Below are 7,088 nucleotides of genomic sequence, written 5' to 3' on the forward strand. Positions count from 1 at the left end.
GCCTGGAGTGCGGGCTCCAGCGGCCCTGTCCGCGGTCCCGAGGCACCTCTGCCGAAATTCGGGGGCGCCGTCCGGCCCCGGGCCCGGGGTGGCAGCAGCCGTTTCCAGGCGGGGGGCAGCAGGACTCGGCGGGAGCAGAGGCCGCTGGCCTAAGACGCCTTCCCAGTGGGTGCGCTCCCTGGATTAACAGTGGCGCTGGCTGTCACCCTGGCCGTCTCCCGAGCTCAGAGCGGGACAGCGCCTTGGGTTCCTAGGGCTGCTCCGCGGCCCTTAGCTGCGTCCCGGCGGGGTTCGGATGGCTGGCTTTCAGGTGCTGCGGCCTGTTGGCCGCTCCACCCGGTTTCATTTGGAGGCCTCGGACTCAAGCCACTTCCGCGAGGATGCTGGCAGAAGCCGCACCGAGCAGCAATCAAGTGGAGACCCGGGTTCTACAGCGCCGGGCGGAGGCTGTGCAGTCTTCAATCCAGTGGGGGCTGCTCCGTGTCTTTTCTGCCGACTCTTGAGGGTCGCAGCTGCGCGCAGTCTGACTCTGGTTTTGCACGTGTTTTCTATTGAAGCAGTCCGTACCGCTGGCCCGTATGGCCGCGGCTCTGTGCGGCTCCACTCGCCTCCGGGGCAAGGGGGCATTTTCTTGATTGACGCCCTCCTGCGGTTGTCACACCTCGCGGTGAGCCGTTTCTGCTAAGGTGCTCCATTAATCGTGGAAATGGAAAGACTTCCCAGCTTTTTCCCAGCTTTTTCTATTGAGACTTCTCAGGTTTTAAAGTTTATAATTTGGAACTATTTGTCCAAACGCAGCGGGACCACAGTAGGAAGAGGCGTGGACTGTGAGCCTGACCGCCTGTTCGCCTGTTCGAGTTTCACTTCGCACATTTTTGTTGAGCAACTAGTGTGTGCCAGCAGTGAAAACGACAGATGTAGTCCGTCTCCTCACGGAGACAGGAAACAAATTTTAATACATGTATGTGCTAGGAAGGAGATGTACATAATGATCTAAAACCTGTAACAAGGGGACATCAGCTATCTGGGGGACATTAAGGAAGGGAAAAGCTTCCCAAGAATTGATGTTTGAAAAGTGAGTAGGTGTCAGCAAGCCCAGGGTGCTTTCACATTCCAAGTCCAGAGAACAGCATGTGAGCGTTGTTAATGCAACCTTCATCAAGTCACCGTCCCTGCATTTTTCTCACCTGAAACATTTGAGACTTGGCCTAAAGGCTCCTAATCTTTTTAGGGTAGTGTTAATAGGTATCTTTCAGAATCTAAGGACAGACAAGAGCTACAAGCCCAGACAAACTCAGAAATGTACTACACTGTCATTCGAGTTAAAGCATGTTGGGGGTAGGTAAGAATATAATTGCTCTATTATATAGTACATATAAATTATAATTTTATATATTCTATGATATAAACTATCTCTGGAAGGATAACGAACATTGGTTGACTATGAAGAAAGGGGTGGATTGGAGGGAGCATGTATAGCTGTGAATATTTGGAGACTTGCACTAGATGGATGTATGACCTATTTGTCGTATAAGTAAGTCCTTGAAGAAGTGACTGATTCTAGGTCTAGGGCAAGAAAAGTACAAGGTAAGCTCAAAGACATCTTGTGCCAGAAACCGTGAAAAGAAAATAGGGACCACCTTGGAGTGGTTTCCATTGGCAAAATTTGGGGTGATTTAAGCTTTAAAAATACATCGTGGATTTATACCACTTTGAATATAACAATTCGTGAGTCCGTAGTGGTACTCAGAGAGGGAAAGGTGCAGTGGATGTGAAAGCTGAAAGAATGCCAGCTAACAGATGCAGAAAAATTGGTACAATCAAAAAATGTAATAATTCTTTCACGAGTCATCGTCAACTAACGAGTGAAATGTTGAGGATGAGGATTTTCACAAGGCCTCATAATATCCCAATTAACTGGATTCTAGGTTTTAAAAAACTATGAAAGACACTGCTTTTTATGGGGGGATAATGGGGACAAACTATGAAGTATATGTTAGTTGACATTATTAATCTTCTTTTAGATGTGATATCGGTATTGTAAGTTACTTTGGAAAATGTCTGCGATCTTGGGATTTGCAAGCTAAAATGTTTAGGGGTAATGGGTCATATCTGCAGCTTACTTTCATATGCTTCAATATATACATATATGTGCACACACATCTACATGTATATTTACACACACATATCTATGTATATGCACATATATGTATATATAAAAAGGGAGATATCACAGGTTCAGTTCCAGACCACTTCAATAAATAAACATAGCAATAAAGCAAGTCACATGAATTCGTTGGTTTCCCAGTGCATATAAAGGAGGTTATCTTTACGCTATACTATATTCAGTGTTCAATAGTATTATGTCTTAAAAAACAATGTACATACCTTAATTTAAAAATACTTTGTTACTAAAAAAATTGCTAACTATCGGCAAGGGGTGTTAGCTCACGCCTGTAATCCTAGCATGTTGGGAGGCCAAGGGCGGCGAATCACTTGAGGTCGTGAGTTCAAGACCAGCCTGGCCAATATAGTAAAACCCCGTGTCTACTAAAAATACAAAAATGAGTTGGAAATTGCTTGAATCCAGGAGGAAGAGGTTGCAGTGAGCTGAGATAATGCTACTACACTCCAGCCTGGGCAACAGAATGAGACTCCATCTCAAAAAAAAAGAAAAAATTGCTAACAGTCATCTGAGCCTTCAGCAAGTCATAATCTTTTTGCTTTTGAGGGATGTCGCCTTGATGTGGATGACTGCAGGGTGGGAGGCACAGAAGATTGGGGTGGCTGTGGCAATTCCTTAAAGACAACAATGAAGTTTGCCACATCTGTTGACCCCTCCATTCATAAAAGATTTCTCTGTAGCATGTGGTGATGTTTGATAGCATTTTTATCCACAGTAGAACTTTCAAAATCGGAGTTCATTTTCTCAAACCCTGTGCTGCTCTATCAAGTATGGTTGTGTAATAGTCTCTCTTTTTTTTTTTTTTTGGTCCTGTTTTTTTCCTTTTTGTAGAGAATGGAGTCTCACTACATTGCCCAGGCAGGTCTCAAACTACTGGGCTCAAGCTATTCTCCTGCCTCCGCCTCCCTAAATGGATTACAGGCATGAACCATTGCATCCAGCTATGTAATATTCTAAATGCTTTGTTGTCATTTCAATAATGTTCACAGCATATTCAGCAGAAGTAGATTCCATCTCAAAAAAACACTTTCTTTGCTCATCCGTAAGAAGTAACTCCTCGTCCATTCAAGTTGTATCATGAGATTGCAGCAATTCAGTCACATCTTCAGGCTCCACTTCTATTTCTCTTGCTGTTTTCAGCACATATGCAATTACTTTCTCCACCAAAATCTTGAACCCCTCAAAGTCATCTGTGAGGGTTGGAATCAACTTCTTCCAAACTTCTATTAACGTTGATGTTTTTACCTCCTCCCATGCATGAATCATGGCCTCTGGAGTGGTGAATCCTTTCCAGAAGAGTTTCTCTTGACTTTGCCCACATCCATCAGAGGAATCACTATCTATGGCAGCTATAGCCTTACAAAATGTATTTCTTAAGTAATAAGATTTGAAAATCAAAATCACTCTTTGATTCATGGCCTGCAGAATGGATGCTGTGTTAGCAGGCATGAAAACAACATTCATCTCTTTGTATATCTTCAGAGCTCTTGGGTGACCAGGTGCATTGTCAATGATCAGTAATAATTTGAAAGGCATATTTTTTTTCCTGAGCAGTAGATCTCAACAGTAGGCTTAAAATATTCAGTAAACCACACAGTAAAATGATGTGCTGCCATCCAGGCTTTGTTGTTTTATTTATAGGGCACAGGCAGAGTAGATGTAGCATAATTCTTAAGGGCCCTAGGATTTTCAGAATGGCCAATAAGCATTGCTTTCAACTTAAATGTCAGCTGCATTAGCACCTAACAAAAGAGTCAGACTGTCCTTTGAAACTCTGAAGCCAGCATTGACTTCTCACTAGCTCTGAAAGTCCTAGATGGCATCTTCTTCCAATAGAAGGGTTTTTGATCTATGTGTAAAATCAGTTTAGTGTAGCCATGTTCATCAATGATCTTAGATCTTCTGAGTAATTTGCTGCACCTTTTCTATCAACATTTTCTGCTTCACCTTGCACTTTTATGTTATGGTGATGGCTTCCTTCTTTAAACCTCATGAACCAACCTCATCTAATATCCACCATTTCTTCTGCAGCTTCCTCACCTTTCTCAGTCTTCATAGAATTGAAGAGAGTTGGGGCCTTGCTCTGGATTAGGCTTTCGTGTAAGGGAATGTTGTGGCTGGTTTAATCTTCTATCCAGACCACTTGCACTTTCTCCAGATCAGCAATAAGGCTGTTTCACTTCTTAGCATTCATTTGTTCATTGGAGTACCACCTTAAATTTCCTTCAAGAACTCTTCCGTTGTGTTCACAGCTTGTCTAACTTCTAGTGGATCTTAACTTTCTACATGACCTCCTTGCTGAGCTTAATCATTTCTTGCTTTTGATTGAAAGAAACATGCGATTCTTGCTTTCCCTTGAACACTTAGGGGCTATTGTAGGGTTATTAATTTGCCCAATTTCAATATTGTTGTCTCTGAAGGAATAAGGAGGCCCAAGGAGAGAAGGAAAGAGACTGGGGAACAGCCTGTCCGTAGGACAGTCAGAACACACGACATTTATTAAGTTAGTCATCTTATATGGGTGCAGTTTGTGGTGCCCCAAAACGATTACAGCAGTAACATCAAAGATCACTGATCACAGATCATCATTACAGATATCATAATAAATATTACAAGAATTACCCAAATGTTACACAAAGACATGAAATGGGCACATATTCTTGGGAAAATGGTGCCAATAGACTTGCTGGATGCAGGGGTGTCACAAACCTTCAATTTGTAAAAAACAGCACAATCTGCAAAGCACAATAAAGTGAAGCACAATAAAATGAGGTATGCCTGTATCGAGAATTATTAATTGGTTGAATTTAGGCGAAGAGTACACAGGCATTTGTTTTACTATAATTTCAGGGTATACACGTATTTGTTGTACTCTAATTTTAGCTTTTTTATAATTACACATAGTAATTAAATTACCGTAATTCCTACAGATTTGAAAGTTTCAATGTAAAAATGAGAAAAAAATGAAAACACCATTTCTTTTTTTAAATCTCAAATTCCTTTTTACCATCCCTTTTTTTTTTTTTTTTTTGTGATGGAGTCTCGCTCTGTCGCCCAGGCTGGACTGCAGTGGCACCATCTTGGCTCACTGCAAGCTCTGCCTTCTGGGTTCACGCCATTCTCCTGCCTCGCCTCCCAAATAGCTGGGACTACGGGCGCCTGCCACCACGCCTGGCTAATTCTTTTGTATTTTTAGTAGAGATGGGGTTTCACCGTATTAGCCAGGATGGTCTCGATCTCCAGACCTCATGATCCTCCCATCTCGGCCTCCCAAAGTGCTGGGATTACAGGTGTGAGCCACCGTGGCCGGCCTACCATCCATTTTTTTAAAGGCAAAATGTTTTGAATAATTTGTGAAGACTGCATACAATTTCAGGTAGTGCCTTGCCCCTGGAAACTATCAGTGAAGGGTTATTTGGGAATCATTGATCCCTCTGTGGGTCAGCTCCAATGTTATGCCATCTCCACCAGTCATCATTCTCACGAATGGCCTGATGAATTCAACGTGCTCTTCTGTGTTCCAAGGACAGAGACAAGCTCTGGGGACCAAGAAAGAACAGTTATTATCTGAAGTTCAAACCTACCTTCACAAGTTATGTTTGGGTCTTCAAAGATTGGGACCTCAGTAAACTAAGCAGAAAACTGTGCTTATTATTTTTCTCACAAAATGTTTCCCCCTTATTTTTTTGTTCTCCTTTTTTCTGCCCCTTCTACTCCGCAAGTAACAGATGATGACTCCAATTCATTTAGTGCTTTCACAGTAAATCACTAGCCAGCCTTTATTCCCCATCTTCAGAAATAGTATGAGTTTGTGGTACTGGTTTATTCTGTGCATGATTCAGCCACCAGCCAAAAGATCTAAATCTACAAATCTTCTAAAAATATATATTAAAATGCTAGGGAAATAATCACTAGCATAGAATTATTAAATAATCACTAATAAAGGAAGCATCCTCTCTTTCTTTGATTTAGCCACAGATCCTGGGAAGTAGATGGAGATCTGAGAAGGCATTGGTAAAACATTCCAACTCAGCTACATAATTCTCACTGGCAAACTGAAGCACTTAATTCTGTTAAGCTATATAACACTACCTTTTCTACATCTAATCGTCAGATCCATGTTCACTTAGCTAAAGTTAAAAAAAAAATTACAACCACATTTGTGAATGTCACATTTATTGAACTACATAATTTTTAATATCACTTGTGTACGTTTTATAGTTTGTTTTATTGTTTTAAAAGTCATTTGGGGCCCTAAAAGAACTAGATTTTTCCAAAGTTGTCCTTATGATTTTTTTTCACACAGTCAGAACTAATAAAACAAAACTGTTGTAGCTATTTAATTCAAAATCTCTTGGAGTTTCAATATTTTTTCTCTGCTGGATACTAAAACCAATAAAGCTACATGAGATTTTAATTATATTCTGAATTAAACAAGACTTTCTCCAAAAATTTGGCCCCATTTATTTTAGCCATTGCTGTTGTGCAAAAGACCAAATTTGTAAAAAGTTTCTTGTAATTTATCTAGAAGGAATTTAGGTAAACATTTTGCAACTTAATAAATATATGTAGAGGTAAAAATTCAAGTTAGCTATAGCTTGAAAGCATCAGTGGATTTTATTATAACAACTTGGTTCTATTTATACTTACAGTAAGTTTTATCTTCAACTGTTGGGATGACTAAAGCATTTATTGAATTTCATATCAAATCATATATTTTTCAAATATTTGACAAAATCTAATTAGTGCTTTAGTGGTTTACTAACTTACAAAATACTAATCTGATCAAATAGAAATGCCTCATCCACATCATAAATGGAATCAGAGCCCTGAAATACATAAGCAGTAGGCATCATGACATTGCTTCAGTGATGTTCTTTTTCCAATTTTTTTTTTTTTTTTT

The sequence above is a fragment of the Colobus angolensis genome, unplaced genomic scaffold, assembly GCF_000951035.1.
Source record: "Colobus angolensis palliatus isolate OR3802 unplaced genomic scaffold, Cang.pa_1.0 Scaffold270, whole genome shotgun sequence".
NCBI lineage: Eukaryota > Metazoa > Chordata > Mammalia > Primates > Cercopithecidae > Colobus > Colobus angolensis.